Consider the following 27,845-nt stretch of genomic DNA (forward strand, 5'->3'; position numbering starts at 1 on the left):
ACAAGTTCAATAAACAGAAAAGTTACAAATATGTTATAGATATCAATGCAACTCTAACAATAACCAATTTCAATATGCATGGACTATAGAAACCAATTAAAAGACAGATACTATCACAGTGGATGAAAAAAACAAAGCTCAAATATGTTGCCTACAAGACACCCACCATAAATATAAAAACACAAATAGACGAACGTGAAGAAATGGAAAAAGATATACACTGTTTTCAATAGAAAGCTGGAATAGCAATATTAATTCAATATCAAGCAAAGAAGACTTAAAAACAAGGAAAATCATCAGGGATAAAGAAGGGGATTACATAATGAAAAAAGTGCCAGTTCTACAAGACATAACAATCTGTAATGTGTCTGCACCAAGCAAAAGTGTCAAAATACTTGAGTAAAACCCGACAGAACTGCAAGAAGCACTATTATAATTGGAGACATAAACATTCCACTCTAAGTAATTGACCAATCCAGCAGGCAGACTCAGAATACAGTTTAACTGAACAGCATCATCAATCAACTTGATCTAATTGACAGCTATAGAACATTTCACCCAACAATAGATTACACATTCTTCTCAAGATCACAAAAGAACATTCACTAAGATAGACAACAAAACACATTAGTAATGTAAAAGAATAAAAAATGATACAAAGTATACTCTCAGACCACAGTGGAATTAAACTAGAAATCATTCACAGAAAGATAGCTGGAAAAATCCCAAAATATTTGTAAACAACATACTTCTAAATAATACATGGGTCAGGGAAATCTCAAGATAAATTTTAAAATATTTTGAACTAAATGAAAATAAAAACAAAACTTAGCAAAATTTGTAGGATACAATGAAAGCAATGCTTAGAAGAAAACCTTATAGCATTGAACACATATTAGAAAGTCAGAGATTTAAAATTAATCACCTAAGCTCCCACCCTAGAGAAACAAGAAAAACTAGAGAAAACTACAGAAAGAAGTATAAACAAAGCAGAAGAAAATAAACAAAGATTAGAACATAAACCAATGAAACTGAAAACAGGAAAATAATAGAGAAAAGCAATGAAACCAAAAGCTGGCTACATGAAAAGACTGATAAAATGGACAAACCACTAGCTAGATGAACCAAGAAAAAAAAAAAAAAATGAACACACAAATTACTAATATAAGGTTGAGTATCCCTTATTAGAAATGCTTGGGACCAGAAGTGTTTTGAACTTTTTCAGATTTTCGAATATTTGCGGATGCTTAATCAGTTGAGCATCCCTACTCCAAAAATCCAAAATCTGAAATGTTTCTTTAAGCATCTCAGTGCTCAAAAAGTTTCAGATTTTGGAGTATTTCAGATTTCAAATTTTTAAACTATATATGCTCAACCTGTATTAGAAATGAAAAGAGGTCATCATTACCAATCACTTGGATACTAAAAGAATAATAAACACTATTCCCACAAAATTGATAACACAAATAAAATGGACCAATTCCTTAAAAGACACCAACTCTCAAAACTCAAGGAAAAAGAGATCTTCTGAACATGCAAATAACTGTTAATGAAACTGAATCAATAATTAATAATCTCTCAAAAAAGAAAGCTCCAGGCCTGTCGAGCTCTTTTACCTGCCTGTAACCCTGCCAACTAGGTCAATTGTAGAGTGAGGGCTGGGTCTGGAGCTCACAGACCCCTCAAATTCATTCACAGACTGGGTCACAAACCCTTCACACGCCAGGCTGGGTCCCCAGACCCCTCACATGCCAGGTTGGGTCACCAGACCCTTCACACACAGGTCTAAGAGCTAGGTAACCAGCCAAAAGGTCCTTGGAGTGATAGGTCTGAGAGCATAGCCATGCAAGGCAGATGCCCAAGGCAGTTGCCAGCCCAGGTGGTGGCGCCATGCATGCGCACCAACTCCACCCATCCACACACACACAATTTGCTTACAAAGAATGTGCCATACCACCCCCAACTGGACCTGAGGCAAGGGGCCCTGATTAAACTATTCTATTTTCCCAACAAGGCCTAAGTAGTTTCACTGGTGAATTCTATCAAACATTTAATGAAAACTATGATAGCAATTCTCTGGAATGCCTTCCAGAAAATAATAGCAGAGGAAACACTTCCTAACTCTTTCTATGAGACCAGCACTACCCTAATGCCAAAACCAGACAAAGACATTATAATAAAGAAAAACCTCAGCCTAATACCTCTTATGAATGTAGATGTAAACGTCCTCTCAACAATAAGCAAACAAAATTAAACAATGTATAAAATACATACCATGATCTAATGTATTTAATTCCAGGTATGCAAAACTAGTTCACATTCCAAAATCAACTAATGTAATGCATTACATCAACAGGCCAGTACTCCTCGAAACTGTTAAAGTCACCAAAAACAAGAAAAGTCTGAGAAAGTGTCAAAGCCGAGAGGAGCCTGAGAGACATAACAAATAAATGTGGTATCCTGAATAGGATCCTGGAACAGAAAAAGGAAATCAGGTAAAAACTGAGAAATCTAAGTAAACTATGTATTATCAATATTGGCTCATTAATTATTACAAATATATTACACTAATATATTAATAATAGGGGAAATGATTGAGAGGTATATGGGAATCCTCTATACTATCTGCTTAATATTTATGTAAATCTAAAATTGTTCTTAAAAATAAGTCTATAATTTAAAGAAAAAGCAATTACAGCATACAAAGTAGAAAGAAAAATTCTCTCTTTGTAGATGATAAAAATTATATATCTAGAAGATGCCAAAGAATCAATGGGAAAAAATACCACAAAAAAGAGGAGAATTTAGTTAAAAAAAAAAAAAAAAAAGATATCCAATTAAAGCATAGAAACCAGAGCCTTCAAACATGAAAACAAAAAGCAGCTAGAAGATACAAGAAAAGGCCCCATTTACCACAATAAAAAATATTAGACATAAACTTAAAAAAGAAATGTGCAAAACCTATGAAGAAAATTTGAAAAACAATCCTGAAGGATATATATGTAAGTAAGTCTGGCAAAGACACAGCAAGTCTGCACAGAAAGACTTATCACCATCATCATGCCAATTCACTCTGTGTTAACGTATAAATTTAATTATGCTCAAAAATAAGAACAGATTTTTCTGAAACTAGATAAAGTCGATGTAGTTCACATAACACATTTCATATAAAAAAATTAAACAAATAAAAACAGCCATAGAAACCCTAAAAAAAAAGGGCTGACGAGCAATAAAGGACTAGGTCTTACCAGATGTTAAAGCATACTATGAAATCTCTATAACTAAAGGAATGGGGTACTTAATACATGAATAGACAATCGAGAACAAGATTGAAAACACTGAAATAGGCCAAAGTGCACAAAATTTAATAAATGATCAAGGGAGTACCACAAATCAGTTGGTGGCAGGGTGAACATGAAATTTATAATAAATGATGTTGAAACAACTGGATAGCCATTTAGAAATAACAAAATTAGATTTGTACCTCATAAAGTATACCAGGTTAAATTCCAAATGGAGCAGAAAGCTAAATACAAAATACAAAAACATACAAGTAGTAGAACAAAGCACAGGTAAATTCTTTACAACCTGACACTGAAAAAACACCCCTAAATAAGAATTTGAAATCCAAAAAAAATAAAACGACACATTTCAACTAAATAAAAATACAACTTTCAGAAAGGAAGAAATGAAACTATCCCTATTTTCAGTTGGCATTTCAGCCTATGTGGAAAATCCCAAAGAATTAAAATAAAAATCCTAGAGCTAATAAGTGAGTCCAGCAATTGTCACAGGATACAAATCAACACACAACAGTCAAGTGCATTTCTATACATAAACAATGAACATATGGAACCCCAAATTAAAAGCACAAAACAACTTATAAGTGCTTCAAAGGAAATATAAACCTAACGTAACATGTACAGGATGATCTATATCATGAAAATTACAAAATGCTGACAAAAGAAATCTAAAAAGGCCTAAATAAATGGAAAGACATAATGTGTTCATATATTAGAAGCCCAACATAGTAATGATGTCAATTCTAAAATGATCTATGATTTAATGCAATTCCAATCAAAATCCCAGCAAGATTTCTTTTGAACATAGACAATTTTACTCTAAAATTTACATGTAAAAGCATAGGACATAGAATAGCCAAAACAATTTTTAAAAATAAGAATAAAGTGCGAGAACTCACTCTACCTAATGTTAAACTTAATACCTTATATAGCTACAGTAATCAACAATGTGTACTATTAGCAGAGGAACAGACACATATCAATAAAACAGAATAGAAGGCCAGAAAAAGACCCACACAAATACGCCCAACGGTTTTTTTTTTTTTTTACAAAGGTGCAAAAGCAATTCAACAAATACTGTTATAGCAATTAAACTTCCATAAGCAAAAACATGAATCTTGACCTAAAGCTCATACACTTCATAAAAAAAACTAATGAATCATGGATGAAAATGTAAAAAATAAAAATATGAAACTTTTAGAAATAAACATACGAGAAAATCTTCAGGGTTTAGGACTAGGCAAGGAGTTGTTATACCAAAAGCATGATCCATAAAAGGAAAATTGAAGTGGACCTCGGGAAATTAAAAATTTTTGCTCTGAGAAAGACCTCATTAAGAGGATAAAAAGGCAAACTAAAGACTGAAAGAACATATTTGCTAACTACATATTCAACAACAGACATATCTAGAATATGCAAGTACTCTCAACACTCCAACTAGAAAATGGGCAAGACATGAACACACATTTCACTAAAAGGTTATACAGATGGAAATAAGTACATGAAAAGATATGCAACATCATTAGACATTAGGAAATCCAAATAAAAATCACAATCAGGTATCACAAGATGCCTATCAGAATAGCTAAAACACAAAATAGTGATGACATCAAATGCTAACAAGGATTCAGAGAAACTGTAACACTCATACATTGTTGGTGGGAATGTAAAATGGTACAGCCATTCTAGAAAAGACTATGGCAGTTTTTCACAAAACAAACTACTTACCATGTGATCCCACAATTGGACACTTCGGGCATTTATCCCAGGGGGAAAAAAAACTTATGTTCAAACAAAAACCTGTACACAAACGTTTATAGCAGCTTTGTTTCTAATAACCCCAAATTGACAACAACCCAGACGTCCTTCATCTGGTGAATGGTTCAACAAACTGTGGTACATCTAAGTAAACAGACATGCATGTAGTTGCTTGTATTTGAAGAAAGAAATAATAGAAGGATGAACCAAAAGCTAATAAAAATGGTTATCCATACCCACAGAAGAAGGAATGAAAAGTGTTGAAGAAACAGAGATGGAAGCTATACAGTTTAAAATTCGAAACCATGCAAATGCTTTACATAATATAAACAAACAAAACACAGAGAAACAAATGAAGCCTTGAAAATTGAAAACTGAGACAAATGAAACTAACTGCATATCAAGTTGGTGACATAACCCACAGAAAATTTTTTAAAAGAATTATCCTGACCTTAGAACACAGCATTTTTACTATCCTCAGAGGAAAACACTTGAAGGGAAAAAAGAACCTGCAAAGAAATGTTAAACTTCGCCCAGTAGTAATATTGACATTATTACTCTGAAACTATGTTTTAAACCCTATTTATGTGTACCACACACACACAGACATGGCCAGGAAGTAATTATATTAATGTTGATGCTGTTACGAAACATTTTCAACTTAAGAACTCTAAACATCCTTCCCCTACTAAAGCATGATAGATAAAGGGCATCTTTCTGTGCCAAAAAGCAAGAAAATAAAGAATAATGGGGTCATGTCAAAGGAACACAGGAGCAAGACTGAAGAGGCTCCCACTGGCCAAAGATGGAACAATCTGGCATCAAAAAGAATGACTACAGAAATTATTTAAAACACAATGAACAGCCTAATATTCACAAATGCTTATCTTTTTTAAAAAAAGAATAAATAAATAAAATTAGTAACTTGGAGGTATATACCAACTCATTACTCTGAAAATTGGCCATTAAAAGGAAAGAATTAAGCATTTATCTTGTTTTACCAGTAGAACAGTATTTCCGAGTAACCAAAAGCTCTAATGGATAAGGAAAAATTTTATCCAGAAAAACTGCAGCTAATAAATGTGAAAGGAATGACAGAATTAAAAATATCCAATTTTGATACTTCTACTGAAATAGCTTATTCCAACAATGCTTATCTTTGAATATGAACATCATTAATTAAAGGTGGGTGGAAGATGTCACAAAAAAAAGTTGTCATCATCATACTTTGTGCCTCCTGAAGTGATACATGGCACCAACTAGAATATAGTCTTAAAAAAAACATTGATCCAAAATCTAAGCAAATATTTCTATATAACCCCCAGTATATACAAAGTATGACAAAGGACTTAGTCAAATGCTACTACAAAAAAGCAACTGAATATATCCAATATTTGGGAGCCTCTCAAGACTAATGAACTGGTTTCTTTTTTTTTTTTTAACCCTCGGCACGGTGTGGACTGCACCACACTCAGCCAGTGAGCGCACCGGCCACCCCTATATAGGATCCAAACCCACGGCCTCGTCGCTAACAGCGCCGCACTCTCCCGAGTGAGCCACGGGGCCAGCCCATAACCTGGTTTCTTCAACAAATCTACCGATGAAAGAACCAGCAAGACAGGAAGACTTTTCTTGATAAGAGGAATTTTAAAGGGATATAAGAAATACAATGAATGGATCCTGATTCAAACATACTAACCATAAAAGGTATTTTTTAGACAAACAGAAAACTGAATATAGACTGGGTATTGGTTGTTATTAAGGAATTACTGCTAAAATCTATTAAGAAAAATAATGGCATTGTGGTTATAAAAGAAAATGTCTCTGGCAGAGAAGTTCAAAGATGGCCCGAAATAATTCTCACCTCCTGGTATTCACACTCTTGTGTAAATCCTGTCCCCTTGAGTATAAGCTGGCCTAGTGACTTCTTTCTAACCAACAGAATAAGGCACAGGTGATGGAATGTCATTTCTGGACCTAGGCTATATTAAACTGTGATTTCTATCTCACTAGCAGACTTTCCCTTGCTGGCTTTGATGAAGCAAACACCATGTTAGAGAGACCCACATGGCAACAATCTGAGAACAGCCTCTGGCCAACATCTTGCAAGAAACTTAATCCTGCCAACAACTACAAACGCTTGGAAGCAGATGCTTCTCCACTCAAGCCTTCACATGAAACCACAGCCCTGGCCAACACCTTGACTGTAGCCTTACAAGAGACCTGGAACAGAGGATCCCTCTAATCTATGCCAAAACTCTTGACCCACATAAATGGTAAGGAAATAAATGTGTATCATTTTAAACTGCTGAGTTTGTGGTAATTTGTTAAGGAAGAATAGATGACTAACACCATATCCTCTTTTTGATGCATACTGAAGTATTTGAAAATGAAATAACATATCTTATATTTACTTTCAAATACACTAGAAGAAGGAAAAATAGGTGGGTGCAAATAGAGGTTGAGAATTACAAGAAATCAATGGCCTAGCAAAGAGTAGGCCACTGTGGTATCTGCCTAGTAAAGCAAAACTCAAGTCAGCTTATTATTACCAAGCACCTGAATACATTTGAGACTCTAGCAATTATCTCTAAGGACTCAAAGTACTTTGGGAACATAAACCTAGTACAAACTCCACACGAATGGAGCAACCACTGGGAAAAGAGAGTGGCAACAAAAGAAAACAACCATTCCTATATAGACTATGATAAAATAAGAAATTCTCACTAGCCAAAAATCAAACTAGAAAGCTAGCTAATATGGTTTAGAGTCTCCAAAAGAATGGAAAAATCTGCTGAGACATTCATATAAAAACAGTCCTCATTTACTGAATATCTCAGAAGGCTTGAATTATTAATCTTTTCAGAAAGTAAATGACTCACCCTTCAGAATATTTCAAATCTAAAAACCACCCCTTTCTACCTAAAGCAAAGATCATTAAATTTAGACATGAGCTGGGAAAGATTTAATGCTTAGTGTACATATTCATCAAACCTCAGACAAAATAACAATATATTCACAGAGGGATTAGAAAGATTTAAGAGATCAAACTGTTTCCAAGCACCCTCAAAGGCTTCAATTTATACATAAATAATTTTACTGAAATAATCACTATCATCTTCTGATTATATCAAGTTCTCAAAATACCTTTGCTGGACAACGATTTAGCTTAATATGAGTGAGTTACTCTATGTGTGTGGGGAGAGGGGGGTACATTTCTTTAAAAAATTACTTTGTAATATCAACTCTTTGTTATCCTGTGCCAAAAAGGCCTTAAGCATCTAAATCCCTCATTTTGTGTAAGAATAAGTAAAAGGCTAGAGAAACTGACTCATCTAAAATTATCCATTAATTGGTGGTAGAAATGGGATTAGAGCCCAAGTCTCACGTCCTCGTTCAGTGTTCTCTTTACACCACACTGTCTCAATTCTTTCATGTTTTCCTTTACACCACACCTAACTTTTCCCCTCCAACATAACGCAGTAATTTAAATTTACCAGTGATGATAGGTCAAACCAATATTAACTAATCCAAATGTCCTTGTTCACTAAGAACTCGCCCCTCATTCCTATAACAGGTATTTTTGACCAAGGCCATAAGTCCTATGGTACAGCATTTGTCAAACTATACTCCAGAGGATCTACAAATATTTTAAAACTATATTTAACTACTCTTCCATAAAAACTTGTTAACCTTGTTTTTGCACTAGCTTTGGAGTAAAATTTCTCCCAAAATCTCTGTATCTGTATGAACTTTTGCTAAATATGTCACTGATTACTATGTGGTGGTCTTTTAAAATTCAGTTCTACATATGTCTGTTCATGTAAAAATTCACACATAAATTCATAACTAGAACATATTCAATTAACGGTTGGGCAAGGCTGTTTGGTTTTCTCATAGATTAATAAGAGATATCTCATATGGCAAGTCACATTACAGTTCTCTGTAGTACAGAATATAAATTTAGGGTGCTTTTCTGAATTTTTAAATTATGATAGGGAATGTGAGCAGTTTAGTGAAATTCTGAAATCAAGTTTATTACAGTGATAATCAACTTTCCTCAATCTACTTGCAGACAACTCACACATAAGTATCTTCAGTGAGAACTCAGAGCTCTCAGCCTTTCCTTTGTTAAATTCAGAATGTTCATCAGTTATACTGTAAGCTACTGTACTATGATGGCCCCATATGCCAGCCAACATTTCAGTCTCCAAAACACTACCATCTTTAAAGTTCAGTGTCCATTTTTGCAATTTTAAAAATATTTTTCATTATTCCTATTATTTTATAAGAACAGATAGAAAATGAAAATACAAAAGCTTACTAGTAATATTAATCCATATGAAACAATAATGGGCATCAGGTGATCCAAAAAAAGAAAACTTCAGACACTAAATTTAACCAGTTTAAATATAAATGAAATGCTGAGAAAACAGTTTTAAAAAATCACATCAGAAGCTAAAGTAAAGATGTGCCAATTATGGATCTATCAACTCTTACCTCAAAATTCACCCTTTCTGCCTACTTTTTAAAAATGGATTGGGCCCTTTAAATACATTTCCTTCACTAGCTGGCACAATGTTAAACTCTGTCAGTGGAGAGGGCAGGAGAGTCATCCCAGGATGTAAGGGTTTGGGGGTGTTTTTTGGGGGGTGTTACTTCCTGATTCAAGTATGCTTGTCCTGCAGACTCCTGCAGCATACATATATATATATGTATATAGCTTCTCCAGCTTTAGCCCCTTCTGTGTAGGTCTCTCCAGCATGCAGCTCTTGAAGCATATAACGTTTCCACAATGCTCAGCTTCATGCACAAACAGCTTCTCCAGCATCATATTCCTGCATCAGAATGCATACTAGTTGTCGGTATTTTTGCATTTAGTCTCTTGACATCCAGTACGCCTTTTCAAACTAATGACTTGAACTGAAACTTTCTTTGGCTCAGAAAAATTTTCCTCTAATTTTTCTGATTTCTTTCTAGACCTATCATTAGGTAGAATGTGTGGGGCTGTTATATATGGTTATGCAGGTTGTGCTTTGAACAAGAAGATCCCACTGAGGAGTGAAAGGTGAAATCCAGCCTGTGTCCCATTCATCAAGTCCTTCATCCTGGTCAAAAAACATCATCTGCTCATTAAGTCATATGTATGGAAGATGAAGTGAAACTTCTGAATCAAGACTAGCCTCCATGTCCAGCTTTCCCCTAATATTTTCCTTATCTTTTTCTTTTTGTTCTAGATTCCAGATCTTCTTATATGTGTATGCATATAACTACAGAAAAATGTGCGTGTGTGTATATGTAACTACAGAAAAATTATCATTTTTGTGGGATCTTAATCATAATCTAGCATTTTGGGCCTAGGCCCAAAAGAATAGATTATTTTATAACCTAGAAGCATTGGGATTTTTAAAAGATCCCCAAGTAATTCGAATGTGCAAACAAAATTGTGATGTACTGCTGTCAGTTAATGGTATGCAAGCTTTTTTGCTGAAGTACTGCCTAAATTAATTTTGAAAATCTAGGCGTTTCAAGATGGCAGTGGCTGCGGCGGTTGGCGCGGAGTAGCTGAGGTGGAAAAGGCGGCCACTGGGCCTCAGGCAGCCGGGAAACTTGTGGACCTTCCTCTTGCCATCTCTTAAGGGAGGACCGCTGCTGCTGGCCGGTCGTGGGGGCTAACCGCCACTTTGCCCCCGGCAGGAGAGGCTGCCTCATTTACAGGCAACAGCTTTGAAGTGTGGAGCAGGAAAAGAACTGTTTCTTTGCTGCAAAAGCGAGTCTCTAAACAGGGAACACGGCGCCAGGGCTGCTGTGGATGCAGACAGGATCCCGGAGGCCGGGGCTGCGCTGAAGGCAGCCAGCTGCCCTATACAGGATTCGAGGTTTCAGGCCAGCATTAAAGAAGATTCCTGGGAACGCCCGAGCCGCACCGCGACTGCACAGCCCGAGGTGGCAGCGGCCGAGAACGGGGGAGGCAACAAACCAGAGGCAGAGAGTGAGCGCCTGACCTGGCACAGCCCTGTGAGTGACCCCTGGCCCAGCCCTGTTCGGGGGGCTGACGCCCACCCGGCTCCTGCCTGCATCACCGGTTCACTCACCGCCCCGGGGCTGCCTCCATTTTCCCAGATGCTGGCAGCTCCACCCGGCTCGACCGTCACTGAGCCTTCCCACTTGCTTGGCCCGGCGCGGTGCTTTCCAGGGCCTGCGGGCCGACCTCCCCTCCCACTCCCTCCGCGGTTCTCTGGCGGGGCTGGTGGCGTGGGGCGTCCCCGGCCAGTGTCGGGAGGACAAGGAAGTACGGGCGGGCCGACTGTCACTCCACCACACCATGGACTCCGGCTCCCAGTAAACTTCCTGTTACTGGGAGGCAGATACCATCTCTGCGGCCACCAGTTCAGAAAAAAGCCTAACCAATTTCTAGTTGGGAATAGTGTGGTAGGAGAGTTCCCAGGTCCGCTTGAACCTGCCAGAGAGCTGACTGCAGGTGGGTGCTAGATTCGGTCTATGCCGGGGGGATACAAAGGTGAACAAGCCCTGAGAAAGATCTACACAGTGCTACAAAGGCACCCAGAGCGACCGGTCATCTGTGCCTACCAGAAACCTGGTAGACTTCCTGGGCGAGGTGGTGCTGAGCAGGGTCTTGAAGGCCCAGCTGACAGACGAGTGTTGCAGAAGACACGCCCCAGCCCAGCACAGTGCGCACAGAGTGGGGAGACGTGCGGCCAGGGAGGCAGAGACTCGACAGAAACCACACACCCTGTGGGGTCGCCACTGCACGATCGAACAGCCTGGGCCAGAGCACACGGAACAGGGAGAAGTCCTGCACGGGAAGTGAAAGCTCAACAGAGATCACACACCCTGTGGTACGTGATCCAGCAGTCAAGCAGAGTCCAAGCTGACCAGAAAGGCAGCTCCCCAGAGAAGCCCAAGACCTGAGGCAACCACACACACAAGGCACTAGAGGCCAACTGAGCAGTCACGGAGGGAGCCATACCAAATTGGCAATCACAGCAACATCCTAGATAGTTATTAGTCTCAAACCAGTGGACTGTGAAACCCCCTGCCACAATGAATAAACATCAAAAAAAAGATACCAGAAATACAAAAAATCAAGAAAGTACACCACCAAAAGTTAATAACTCTCAAACTCTAGATCCTATAGAACAAGAAGCCCTTGAAATGACTGACAAGGAATTTTGAGTGATAATTCTAAGGAAACTGAATGAGATACAAGAAAACTCAGCTAGACTAGACATCATGACGAAATGAGGAAAAGTATACAGGATCTGAAAGAGGAAATGTACAAGGAAATCAATGTCCTGAAAAAAAATGTAGCAGAACTTGCTGAACTGAAGAAATTATTCAGCGAAATAAAAAACACAACAGACAGTTTAACCAGCAGGCTTGTCGAAGTTGAAGAGAGAACCTCTGAACTTGAAGATGGGCTGTTTGAAATAACACAAGAAGACAAAAAGAAAGAAAAAAGAATCAAGGACACTGAAGAAAACCTGAGAGAGATATTAGACAACCTTAAGCGCTCAAATATCCGAGTCATGGGTATTCCAGAAGGGGAGGAAAATGCAGATTCCATTGAAAACATATTCAAAAAATAGTGGCAGAAAACTTCCCAGGTATACGAAAAGGCACAGATCTTCAGATCCAGGAAGCTCAATGATCTCCAAACATATTCAACCCAAAAAGGCCTTCTCCAAGACATGTCATAGTCAAATTGGCAAAACTCAGAGACAAAGAGAGAATCTTAAAAGCTGCAAGAGAGAAGAGTCAAATCACCTATAAGGGAGCCCCAATCAGGCTGACATCAGACTTTTCATCTCAAACCCTAAAAGCTAGAAAGGAATGGGATGATATTTTCAAAATACTAAAAGACAAAGATTGTCAGCCAAGGATACTCTACCCTGCAAGGCTATCCTTCCGAAATGAAAGGCAAATAGTATATTTCTCAGACAAACAAAAACTGCGGGAGTTTACCACATGACCACCCTTACAAGAAATCCTCAAGGGAGTACTGGGTTTGGTTCCTGAAAAATAACTACCACTGCCATAAAAACACAAGAAAAATCAATACCCACTAGTATAATAAAAATGGCATTCATGAAGAGAAAACAAGCAAACAAAAACCCTATCTACAACCTAAGGAACCAACAAACACAGAAACCAAACAGTAAATCAGAAAGCAAGGAACAAAAGACACCTAAGACAACCAAACAACCAATAAAATGCTAGGAATAAATCAACACCTTTCAATAACAAATCTTAATGGAAAAGGCTTAAATTCCCCAATCAAAAGACACGGACTGGCTGACTGGATCAATAAGGAGGACCCAACTATATGCTGCCTACAAGAGACCAACCTCACCATAAAGATTCACACAGACTAAGAGTGAAAGAATGGAAAAAGATTTACCATGCAAACAGAAAAGAAAAACGAGCTGGAGTAGCTATTCTTATATCTGACAAAATAGACTTTAAACTAAAAACCATAAAAAGAGACAATGAGGGACACTACTTAATGATAAAAGGACTGATCCATCAAGAAGACATAACAATCATAAATATGTACGCACCCAAAGTTGGAGCAGCCCGATTTATAAAACAAACTCTATTAGACCTAAAGAAGGAAATAGACACTAATACCATAATAGCAGGGGACCTGAACACCCCACTGTCAATATTAGACAGATCATCTAGGCAAAGAATCAGTAGAGAAACACAAGATCTAAACAAGACTCTAGACCAATTGGAATTGGCAGATATCTACAGAACATTCCACCCAACAACCTCAGAATATTCATTCTTCTCATCAGCACATGAATCATTCTCCAGGATAGATCACATATTAGGTCACAAATCAAGTCTCAATAAATTCAAAAATATTGGAATTAAGGGGGTGGCCCGTGGCTCACTCGGGAGAGTGCGGTGCTGATAACACCAAGGCCCCGGGTTCGGATCCCATATATGGATGGCCGGTTCGCTCACTGGCTGAGCGTGGTGCTCACAAAAATATTGGAATTATCCCATGTATCTTCTCAGACCACAATGGATTAAAACTAGAAATTAATAACAAACGAAACTCTGGAAACTATACAAACACATGGAAATTAAACAGCATTCTACTTAATGACCTATAGGTCCAAGAAGAAATCAAGCAGGAAATCAAAAAATTTATTGAAACTAATGAAAATAATGATACATCATACCAAAAACTGTGGGATACTGCAAAAGCAGTATTGAGGGGGAAATTTATTGCATTAAATGCTCACCTCAGAAGAATGGAAAGATGGCAAGTGAACAACCTAACACTTCACCTTAAAGAACTAGAAAAACAAGAACAATCCAAACCTAAAGTTAGCAGATGGAAAGAAATCATTAAGATCAGAGCAGAACTGAATGAAATTGAAACCCAAAAAACAATTCAAAAGATCAACAAATCAAAAAGTTGGTTTTTTGAAAAGATAAATAAAATTGACAAACCATTAGCATGGCTAACAAAAAAAGAAGAGAGAAGACTCAAATAACCAAAATTAGAAATGAAAAAGGCGATATTACAACTGATTCATCTGAAATACAAGGAATCATTCGAGACTACTATAAACAACTATATGCCAATAAATTTGAAAATCTGGAGGAAATGGATAAATTTCTGGACACATACAAGCTCCCAAAACTGAACCATGAAGACGTAGAAAATTTGAACAGACCAATAACAATAAAGGAGATTGAAGCTGTTATCAGAAGGCTCCCAACAAAGAAAAGCCCAGGACCAGATGGATTCACAGCAGAATTTTACCAAACATTCAAAGAGGAATTGACACCGATTATTTACAAACTATTCCAAAAGATTGAAACAGATGCAAATGTCCCAAACTCATTCTATGAAGCAAACATCATCCTGATACCAAAACCAGGTAAAGATATAACCAAAAAGAAAACTACAGGCCGAAATCCTTGATGAATATAGATGCAAAAATCCTCACTAAAATACTAGCAAACAGAATACAGCAACACATACGTAAAATTATTCATCCCAGGGATACAAGGTTGGTTCAATATACGCAAATCAATAAATGTGATACACCATATTAATAAACTCAAACACAAGGACCATATGATCATATCTATAGATGCTGAAAAAGCATTTGATAATGTTCAGCACTCATTCATGACAAAGACCCTCTATAAGTTAGGTATAGAGGGAAAGTATCTCAACATAATTAAAGCCATATATGACAAACCCACTGCCAATATCATCCTGAATGGGCAAAAGCTGAAAGCTTTTCCTTTAAGAACAGGAACTAGACAAGGATGCCCACTCTCACCACTCCTATTCAACATAGTGTTGGAAGTACTAGCCAGAGCAATCAGAGAAGAGAAGGAAATAAAGGGCATCCAGATTGGAAAAGATAAAGTCAAACTGTCCCTGTTTGCAGATGACATGATCTTATATATCGAACAGCCTAAAACCTCTACAAAAAAACTCTTGGAATTGATAAATGATTTCAGCACAGTAGCAGGATACAAAATCAACACACAAAAATCAGTAGCATTTCTTTTCTCCAATAGTGAACATGAAGAACAAGAAATCAAGAAAGCCTGCCCATTTACAATAGCCACCAAAAAAATAAAATACTTAGGAATTGAGTTAACCAAGGAGGTGAAAAATCTCTATAATGAGAACTACAAACCACTGCTGAGAGAAATTAGAGAGGATACAAGAAGATGGAAAGATATCCCATGCTCTTGGATTGGAAGAATCAACATAGTGAAAATGTCCATACTACCCAAAGTGATATACAAATTCAATGCAATCCCCATCAGAATTCCAAAGACATTTTTCTCAGAAATGGAATGAACTATCCAGACATTTATATGGAACAATAAAAGACCACGCATAGCCAAAGCAATGCTGAGCAAAAAAAATAAAGCTGGAGGCATAACACTACCTGACTTTAAGCTATACTACAAAGCTATAATAACCAAAACAGTATGGTACTGGCATAAAAACAGACACACTGGCCAATGGAATAGAATAGAGAATCCAGAAATCAAACCACACACTTACTGCCATCTGATCTTTGACAAAGGCACCAAGCCTATTCACTGGGGAAGGGACTGCCTCTTCAGCAAATGGTGCTGGGATAACTGGATATTCATATGCAGGAGAACGAAACTAGATCCATACCTCTCACCGTATACTAAAATCAACTCAAAATGGATTAAGGATTTAAATATACACCCTGAAACAATAAAACTTCTTAAAGAAAACATAGGAGAAACACTTCAGGAAATAGGACTGGACACAGACTTCATGAATATGACCCCAAAAGCATGGGCAACCAAAGGAAAAATAAACAAATGGTATTATATCAAACTAAAAAGCTTCTGCACAGCAAAAGAAAAATTAACAGAGTTAAAAGACAACCAACAAAGTGGGAGAAAATATTTGCAAAATATACATCTGACAAAGGATTAATATCCAGAATATATAAGGAACTCAAACAACTTTACAGGAAGAAAACAAGGAACCCAATTAAAAAATGGGCAAAAGAGTTAAGTAGGCATTTCTCTAAGGAAAATATACAAATAGCCAACAGACATATGAAAAAATGCTCAACATCACTCAGCATCTGGCAAATGCAAATCAAAACCACATTGAGATACCATCTAACCCCAGTTAGGATGGCTAAAATCCAAAAGACTCTGAACGATAAATGCTGGCGAGGTTGCGGAGAAAAAGGAACTCTCATACATTGTTGGTGGGACTGCAAAATGGTGCAGCCTCTATGGAAAATGGTATGGAGGTTCCTCAAACAATTGCAGATAGATCTACCATACGACCCAGCTATCCCACTGTTGGGAATATACCCAGAGGAATGGAAATCATCAAGTCGAAGGTATACCTGTTCCCCAATGTTCATCGCAGCACTCTTTACAATAGCCAAGAGTTGGAACCAGCCCAAATGTCCATCATCAGATGAGTGGATACTGAAAATGTGGTACATCTACGCAATGGAATACTACTGAGCTATAAAAAGCAATGAAATAGTGCCATTTGCAACAACATGGATGGACCTTGAGAGAATTATATTAAGTGAAACAAGTCAGGCACAGAAAGAGAAATACCACATGTTCTCACTTATTGGTGGGAGCTAAAAATTAATATATAAATTCACACACACACACACACACACACACACACACACACGAAACCGGGGCGGGGGGGGGAGAAGATATAACCACCACAATTACTTGAAGTTGATACGACAAGCAAACAGAAAGGACATTGTTGGGGGGGAGGGAGAAGGGAGGGAGGTTTTGGTGATGGGGAGCAATAATCAGCCACAATGTATATCGACAAAATAAAATTTTTAAAAAAATTAAAATAAATAAAATTAAATTAAATTAGAAAAAAAGAAAAAGAAATTCTATGTATATCCTCACCATTCTTAGATTGCAAACAAAACTTTTCACTGCTTATATTGATTGCAACTTTGTAATTTCCAGTGTACTCGAAATAATCATTTTTAATAAAGCTGTTACATTTGTTCTCTTAAAAGTATCAATAGAATAAAAATACCATCAAAAGAATAAAAATACCACCATCTATTTTTTAAAATGTACAGGCTCTTCCTATAGAGTCAAAACTTTATATTATTTCTGTTTCTCCTTACACTTCTCCCACAGAATTTTGCTTAATGTAATACATGAGGGCACTTCAAATAATTTGTGGAAAAACTGAACTACAAGATAATCCCAATCTTTCCATGAACTTTGTGAAGACCCCTCATACTTCTATGCTGGAAGGTCTTTTATTGTTCACTCTATATGACTTCTCTGGAAAAAAGGGGTGTAAATTAAGATTAAACTTTCTTGATTTTGATCATGAGATTCCAAGTGATGTAAAAAATTTCTTCTGGATACTATTATCAATATCATAAGTATACTATTGGCCAAAATAATATAAATACTTTATAAATTTTGAGAGATAGTGATTAAATATAGAGTAAAATAATATTAGAAATGCTTCTCAAAGACAAGGGCAATACTTTTTTAACAATTATTTCACATATATATGGATAAATATCACTGCTACAATAAAATAGGATTCTGCATCAAGTCTACACCTATTTTCATTTTTATAGATGCACACAATAAAAACCTTGCTCAGATAAATAAATACATAGAAACAGAAGGAATCTGTTTGTACTGTTACTTAATTATTTTACCACCTTCTGATTCATATGCCAAAAATCACATAATGAGCTATCATCAAAAATTAATTATCATCTATCAACTGACAAGTTGATTAGATCATCCTTTTATTTTAAAAGAAAGAACTGAGAACCACTTATTTTGCACTTCTAACAAGCAGCCAGTAAATGACAACACACTGGTGAGTGGACCACACTTTTGAGTAGCATGGGCCTAAGCCACAGACAAGTTCACAGGCAGATCAATTTTAAGAAAGAATACACAAGAATAATAAGACTTAGGAAACTGAATGCCTTAAAACTATTTTTGCCCATGTACCCATTGGAAAATCTAAATGTACTACCCCCAATTTGAAGATACTCAACATTAGCTACTATAAACTGAAACTGCTGGGTCTTAAGAGCATCGAAAAGTTTAAATTCTAAACCACAGACTTACTTTATTCACAACACTTTTCTACTTAAAATCTTCACTTTCCAAAAAATTGAATTCAAACTCTCTAACATAGGATATAAGATCCCTTATAATTTGTTTATAATCACAAGCAAATCATACAGACACACACAACCTCTATTTTTTTTTTCTTGTTTAAATATAATATTTGTTATTTGTTAAAATGAAATTTTAAAACTCTGGGCAATATTCAATGAAAAGTCATTAAAAAAATAAAAATCACACCACTTACTACAATCCAAAGATAATCACTGTTAAGATTTTGATAAATTTTCTTGCACTCTTTTCCATATGCACAGGCATATGTGTTTGCGTGTGTATTTTTTAAACATAAACTGGATCAAACCATTTAATCAGGGGTTTCTTTGCTCTGTTTTTGTTTTTGTTTTTTTTCCTCCACATGCCATTATATCTGAAACATTTTCTCCACATTATTTTGAACAAAAATAAAGGAACGTAAACAAAGGACTAACTAAACTGTCACAGAAAATCCTCAGAGCAATAGACTTGAAGTCAAACAATTTGCTGTCTAATCCCAGCTGGTCACTCTCCTTACAGGGCTTCAATTCATATGTATTGAACAGTTTCATGACACTACTTCAATATAAGAAAAAAACAATAAACTAGCAAAAAATCTGGCAGTTCCTCAAACAGTTAAACATAGAGTTACCACATAACCCAAAGATTCCACTCCTAGGCATATACCCAACAGAAATAAAAACATATGTCCATGCAAAAACTTGTACACAAATGTTTACAGCAGCATCATTCATAATAGCCAAAAAGGGGATACAATCCAAATGTCCACCAACTAATGACTGGATAAACAAAATGTGGTATATCCATACAATAGAATATTACCAGCCATAAAAAGGATGTAGTACTGATACATGACAAAGAACCTAGAAAACAATATCCTAAGTGGAAGAAGCTTGAAAACAATATCCTGAGTGGAAAAAGGTTGAAAACAATATCCTAAGTGGAAGAAGCCAATCACAAGACCATATATTATATGATTCCATTTATGTGAAATGTCTGGAATAGGCAAATCTACAGAGACAGTAAGTAGTTTAGTGGTTTCTTAGAAATGGAAGGATAAGTAGGAATGGTAAGATAAGCAGATAATAGCTAATGGGTACAGTTTTCTTTTTGAAATTATGAAAATGTTCTAATATTGACTGATTATGTTCACATCTGTCAGTGAATATACTAAACACAACTGAACTGTATACTCTAAACAGCGGAACTGTATGGTACATAAATTACATCCCCAAAACACTGATATGTGAAAAATCAATTAAAAAACACTTATGTTCAAAGAATTGGAGGAAATGATCCCTACCCTAAAAGTAAAATACTGTATTGATAATCTACTCTAAAACTATTAAAATCTGTTAATAAATCAGATGCTGTGATAAACTGAACTTTAAATTTCTCAAGGTCTCATTGGAAATATTGCCTATAAAATTGTAATTTTATAACAAAAGCCTTTTAAAACTCCAAGGTTTAGATAAGAAACTTTCTGTTGTTCCAAGTTCTTCCAAATATGATACCCCCAACCCAGAGATAACCAATTTCACTTAAGATATTCTCAGATTTTGCTGAAAACTATGAAAATCATGAAAATTTATAGTGTAGATTTAAAACTTACTAATTATTTGATAGTTTGAACATGTCCAGAATATGACTCCCCTAATCCCAAACAAAAATTGCATTAAAAAAAAGTCATCAAATGGCTACTTAATTCACTCATTTATTCATTTAACAAATATTATGCTTGTACTACAATGATGGGGGAGATTCTACACTTCCTATTGGAGCTTGTGGTCTAGTTGTGGAGGATAGCTATTAATCAAGTAATCATACAAATAAATGCATAATTACAAACTGTATAAAGTAATATATCAGACACGTACACACTGCTATGAAAGCATTTAACTGTAGGGGCAGGAGAATGTGTGCCAGGCTTACTGAGGAAAGGGAAGTCAAGCAGGACATCCTGAGAAAGTGATGTTTTAGCTGACAGCTGAAGAATTAATAGAAGTTAGGCTTTATGGCTCTTCTAATAGAACAACTTAATTAAAAGAGGAAAGGAAAGAAAGAGGACAATGAGAGGAAGGAGAAAGGGGACATATGCAAGGTTAAACTCTCAACTTCTGGACCTCATAAACAAGTAAATCTCAAAAGAAATTTGCAATAATCAACAAAACCAAACATAAAACCTCACTTTAACTCTCAGTCAATAAGCATTTAAAACAACTGCTGGCAAATGGAGTTATTTATATTCCACAATTTTTCCCATCAGTTATCAGGAATAAGGTGCCAAAATACAAAATGAAGGAAAAACACTGAGCAAGAGACCAAAAAAATCTGGAGCTCAAGCCCTATCTATTTACATTAATATAATCATGTTACGTTAACACAACCTCAAGGTACATCTCTTTGTAATGAATAGAAAAAAATAGGCAAAAAAAAAAAAAAGGATATAGATGATTCGAACAACACAATTTACAAACATTAACATTTATAGAAGACAGTACTTAGCAGAATACATACATTGTCTTTTCAAGTGGACATGAACATTTATCAAAATGCTAAGCCATAAAATAAGTCTCAACAAAGAAAACATTGAGAGTACGTTCACTAACCACAGTGAAATGAAGAAATCATTATCAGGAAGGTAACTAGAAAAACCCCAAATGTTAAAAAATCAAGCAACACACTTATAAAAAACCCACAGGTCAAAGAATAAGCCAAAATAAAATTGGAAAACTATTTTTAATTGAATGATAATGAACATATAACATACCAAAACTTATGGGATAAGACAAACCATGCTTACACAGCCTTAAATGTATATATTAGAACTAAACACAGCCTAATTTTCCAATTCCTATTATCACCTGCCAATTCAAAATATAAATTATGTTAGGATACTCCATTCTACTTAGCTGCCATTCAGCAATTTTTTAAAGGACAGATTCATATTAGATTACTTAAATTATTACTACATGAAGACTATAAATGATATTTCTCTCTCTTTCTGCACATATTTAAACATGGATGACTCAATGGATAACTTTTATTTCATCATAAGCAAAAATCCATTAAATAAACAGTATTCTTATTTAACTATAGTGTAAATATATATAGCAGCCTACAGAACATTACTTTGCTTCATGGATTTTTTACAAATATTGATAAAAAGCCATGAAGCTCACACTAAAAAAAAAAAAAAAAAGTTCTAAGAGAAGCATCTTCCCGAAGTGCAAAGATCTTAAAAGCTATTATTAGTATGTTTTTTTTAAAGTCCTCCATATTAAGAGAATTTTTTTTTTTTTTGGATGGATGGCTGGTTTCAGGAATATGAACCTTTGACCTTTATGTTACCAATGCCACACTCTAACCAAGTGAGCTATCTGGCCAGCCCCCATATTAATAGATTTTTATACTGCTGGACTTCTCAGAGTTTTACCTGACCATAGAACCCCTTAATGAGCAAAAATCTCAGGAACTGGTCATTCACAGAATATACACTGGGAAATCCTGTGGTAGCTATCTTAAGATTCAATCTGAAAAGACCTAACAATTTTATAAATTTTCTGCTGTAAATTCCCTTATCATAGATTTTGACAACTAATATTATAAATAAACAGGAATCAGGGATCTCTAAATTCTCATCCTTTGAAATATTTTATAGATATTAAGATGCCTAACATTTTATAAACCAGCTATATTTCTAAAATTAAAATCTAGAAAATCTTTCTTATTCCCAAACATGATTTTTGAATCACTGAAATACAGCAAAATCAGATAACTACAAATAGTTGAAATGCTTCTTATCTATATATAAAACATGACAAAGTCCCTGTATCAGGTCCAAATATCAATTGTTAAAAATCTACTTTTTTAATTTAATTGTTAAAAAAAATTTTTCTACATAATATAAAACCTCCCAGCATTTGATTAATATAAAAATTATTTCTACATAAGAGGAAACCGATGATGCTCAGAAAAGAATCATAACTTACAGACTCAAACTCTAGTGCTCAATCCACCTCATGATACTTTTCCTCCATTCTTTTTCTAAAGTTCTAGGATTCCCAGACTAAAAACACCAGAATTTCAGTAACTATTAAGGTTCCCAAGCCAGGCTAGTATCTAATCTCAGTTTAAAGAAAGGGAAGAAAAGGAAGGTCATGATAGTCCCCAATCTCCAGAGAGCTGGATGCCTCCAAACCAGTGATTCACAACTTGTTGGTTACAGGAGCCTATGGAATAACTGTAACAAGTCCTCAAATCCATATATACGACGATCATTATCTACACACCAAATATATAAAAAAAATCTCTTAAGTGTGTTCTATTTTTCAAATGTATGTGATTTACAAAATAAAAGCCCATTGAAAAGCCAAAATAAAGGGAGAGAGGAAGAAAGAAAAGAAATTATTAGAAGCAACGTTACTTTTATAAACATTCTCTAGATATCTCTAACAACCTGTCTCTGATCAAAACCACATTCTTAATTTCAAGTCACTAAGGATAATGCCAAAATTAACCCAGGGTAGTGTCTGTCTACACAGACAGTAGGAAAATAAACTGATATCTTTAATCCAGGAATTCAACATCTGGGAACTCATCACCAATGAGTTCAAAATTTTTTTCTTTAAGGCAAAGTATTTCATTACTCGTAATGGCCAAAAAAACAACAAAAACAAACAAAAATAAAAACAAAACCTAAAAGACTACATGTCCAATAACAGGGGACAAATTAAATAAAATGCCACAAGGTTGTTACATGGATTATAATATATCCATAACAAATAACAATATAGAAGAATATTTAATAACATGAGGAAATATTTATTATACATTAAGGAGGAAAAAACAGCAAACAGTGGACAATACTAAATGGGAAAATACATACAGACAGAGTAAAAGATCTGGAATAATATACATCTAAAGGATGATTCGTAATCTGTGGGTGGGGGGATTAAGGTTAATTTATATTTTGTTTCTGTGGGTCTATATTTTGCAAATATTCCATAATAAACTTAGGGCATTTCTTTTGCAATCAGGAAAATATATATATTCATTTTTAAATGTAAAATTTTAAAAGTAGTTCTTAAAAGAGTTAAAGTTCACCTTCTATCCTACCTGTGAAATAATATCACTTTTACTCTGAACCACAAATTACATGTTGACACAAGGTGCAATTTTAAGTAATGTTTAGTTTTAAGTAATAAAGGCCACTAACTGAAAAAAAGGTAAACACACCAAAAAATTCATGAAATTTTACTATCTAAATTATTTAAGTCATTCAATAATATGTAAACAAGAATCATCTCATATCAATGAAATTACCTAACATGTAAAACGTACTTCAAAGGTTCTCCCGGTTTTCTTATCAAAACTTTAAACATCAAAATAAAATATATATAAATATCTTTCCCTTTTTCACTGTTAACCTTAGAGCACGTCTTATCTATACAGTCAGCCCTCCATGCCTGTGGGTTCCGCATCTGCAGATTCAACCAACATCAGATTGAAATCAGATTGAAAATATTTGGGGGAAAAAAATACAACAACAAAAATAATACAAATTTTAAAAGAAATGCAGTATAACAACTATTTACACAGCATTCACATAATATTAGGTATTATGATTTAAAGTATGAGTGAAGATATTTGTAGGTTATGTGCAAATACTACACCTTTTTATAAAAAGGACTTGAGCGTCCTCAGATTTTGGTATCTGGGGGTGGGCTGTGTTCTGGAACCAATCCTCCATTCCCAGGGATGACTTGTATACCCAATTAGGCACATATCATAGTCATGTAAAATACCAAGGCAGCTTTTGTAATAAGTCAGAAAGCTCCAGATCAAAATCCTGTTTCCTGTACTTTCAACTCTCAAACCTGGGCAAGTTAACTTAACTCTCTGAATCTCAGTTTCCTTAGCTGTGAAATAGAATGATAATATTTATCTCACGGAGTTTTTGTGAAGACTAAATCAAAAAACACATGCTAAGTGCTCAATATAGTGTCTGAAGAATAGAAGGTACTCAACAAATGATGGTTGTTATTAGAGTCACAGCGCAATAGTTTTTAAGTCAGAGAACTTGCCAAGCCTCTTAAAAACTATATGACCTTGGGCAAGTTTCTTAACCTGTATGGACCTCAGTTTCCACATCTGCAAAACAGATATTATAGCTATCTTGTAGGTTTGTGCTAAGAATTAAACAAAACTACAAATATACAAAAAGCACCTTGCAAATAGTAGGTGCTAAATAAGTTGTAGCTAGCATCATTATTAGCAACAACAATAAACATCTGAGTATAGGGATTAGCTGTTCACAAAATATTTTTTACATATAAGAGTATATGTAATTCTATGAATTACTGAAATAAATGTATTTCTCTTAATTCCCAAATTAGGTTTAAATTTCAAAAAAAAGTAAAATACAGGCAAACTCTTTTAAAAACACTGAAAAATAAAGGGCCATTTCATTAATTTAAAAGTAAAAATGTAGTATCTATAACTAGATCTGCTTTAAGGTCCAAATAAATCTAAAAGACTTAAAAACGAAATGTTTATTTTTTCTGCCTTTTGGAGAAGGAAAAAAAACAAATCTCGAAGTCCTTAGAAAGAAAACAGATCGAATTTTTTCTAATTTTTTCATGATTTCACATCTTCACACTACTAAAATGTAAGTGCCTTTAATACAAGAACCCTTTCAAATCTCTGATTCCCTGCACTATATACCTTTGAGCAGAAGGAGTAAAGCACTATAGTTAAGACCACGGACTGTGGAGCTAGACTGCCTGGGTTCAAATCCTGACTCCATCTAGCTGTATGACCTTAGGCAAGTTTTAACCTCTCCATGCCGGTTTTCTCACTTAGAAAATGGAGATTCCTCACAGGATTGTTATAAGGATTAAATGAGTTAATACACTCAAAGTGTTCATAAGAGAGCCTTAGCATATGGAAGGTATACTGTAAGTGCTTACCATTTTTGTTACTGTTTTATTATTGCCACCTCAAAATACCCAGATCTATGTCAGTACTTGTTACTTTGTGGACAATTTCAACAAATGGCTTTACCTAAAATGAGACCTGTTTAGGAAGTACCTTAACATGACTTCCACTGCCAGTAAAGATACAATAGAGCAATTGCTGCTAAAGGGAATTTTAGAGCAAAGGTAAGGAAAGTCAATTCCTTTCTCACACTTCCTGTGATACAAAGTGATAACCATCCTTACTTGCTAATAGAAGTTCAGAACAGTTTAGGCATGGCACACACCAACCCCGCAGACACAAAATTCTCAAACTCAACTTCCATAATACTCAATTACACCCCTTCAAAGAAAAAAACTCAGATTACTTTTCTATTGTAACAGTTCAGTGCTTTAAAATAAAAACTACATTGCATCTGTCAAAAGAATGTCATAAGGATTAAATAAGATACAGTAAATCGAAATGTTTGAAAGTTATACATGTGCTAAATACTATTTTATGAATGAACTTCAGAAAATTATAACTGGATTTCTCCAATTTCCAACAGCTGCCTTCTAACTAGTGTTCCATCCATTTAAAATCAGGAGCCAGGATAACAGGATGCATATCAGATTAAAGATGCTATCCCACTAAATCATTTCCTGCTTGAAATGTACTCATCCTTAAAATGTCTATAGGACAGATAACTCAGATGGTACTTCTGAAACCCAAGTCTCACACCTACACCAAAGTTGCAGTGACATCCTAGAAACAGCTTAACTCAAGACCAGAAAGATATCTCTACAGTTATTATATCAAACAATGCCACCCCAATTCCCAACTGTCTGTAATCTTAACCTGGGTATAGAAAAATGCTGAATATCTTCAGATCAAGAACATCAAAAAATCGGAGGCCACATTTCAACTTCAGCTGACGGCTAGAATGTTTATATGGCTCACCCTCAAATTAAAAATTGATTCCAGCATCGATCAGGAAAATGGCCATGAAGCAGCCACCAACAGGTCACACATACCAGATCAGACCACAGGTCACTTGGCACCCTGCACTGAGCCATATCCAACTGAGTGTCTGACTGCCAGCCCTTGACCTAGTGAATGGGACAAAAGGCTAGCAGTCAAGAGAGTTAGATTATTCTAGTTACAGTTCCATTTTGAAATTCTTGGCTGATTTGAGTAATCAAATTTGGGAAAATGTGAAGAAACTTTGAAATATATGTGGAAAACTTCTTTGAGTATGCTTCACAGATGTAGTTACTTTATCTGTTTAGTAACATAACAAATATTATTTATTAACTTGTTTGGTTCATAAAATCATTTCTGGGCTTGGGGGATGGTGGTTCAGGAAGACAATTAGCTCTTTTCTTCAGGATCTGTTTCTCCATCTGCATGTAAAATTGGGGTTAGATCAGCTCCCCCTCTCAAAGATGAACTAAAGATAAATGAAATACTATATGCAAGTACTTTCAGCATTTCTGAAGAAATTTGCTACAGGAAAAACACAGGGTAGTAATGCAACAGAATTTTTTAACACCTAAATCGGAGATCCAGACTAAGCCGGTGTTTGAAGTCAAATTCCTCGAGGCCATACTTTTCTGTATATATTCGAGTTTCTGCGTCAGGAAGCTGGTCTGTGTCTATACAAAGCCATCTTCTAATGAGCCGTAACATAATGGCATTCTCCTCTGATGTCCCTCCTTCCCACTCCCTATCTTTTCAGAACTTCCAGACAGAAAAGAACCTCTGCCAATCCTACAACTTCTCCCCACTTGCCAGGGTTGAGGTGGATTCCACAACTTTCCATCCTCCCGTGACTTCTACCACTCCTCTAGAGCTCATCACTCTTAGTGACCCCCCTCAGGAACAGTCACTCCTCTTCTCAGCTTTACATTTTGTCCCGGCAAAAATCGACCGAACCGTCCCCCGACGCCAGTCACCTCCAACGACCTCAGACATCCCGAGGACTTTGCCCGCGGGCCGGGCCCCGAAAGCCGCGACTCCTGCCCCACCTCCCTGAGCCGCCCGCCCCCAAGCCAGGCGCCGCTCAACCCCGAAACTCGGGCGCAGCAGCACTGGGCTCCCGCCTCTCCG

At 35.8% G+C, this 27,845-nt stretch overlaps 1 protein-coding gene across 22 annotated transcripts in view; it reads right to left on the reverse strand.

Moving 5' to 3' along the window:
• The window catches only part of MKLN1 (muskelin 1), a 335,447-nt gene that overhangs the window by 153,861 nt on the left and 153,741 nt on the right, over positions 1 to 27,845 (reverse strand). The gene's annotated exons all lie outside the window — the stretch shown is intronic.

Source organism: Cynocephalus volans, chromosome 6 (assembly GCF_027409185.1).
Source record: "Cynocephalus volans isolate mCynVol1 chromosome 6, mCynVol1.pri, whole genome shotgun sequence".
Taxonomy (NCBI): domain Eukaryota; kingdom Metazoa; phylum Chordata; class Mammalia; order Dermoptera; family Cynocephalidae; genus Cynocephalus; species Cynocephalus volans.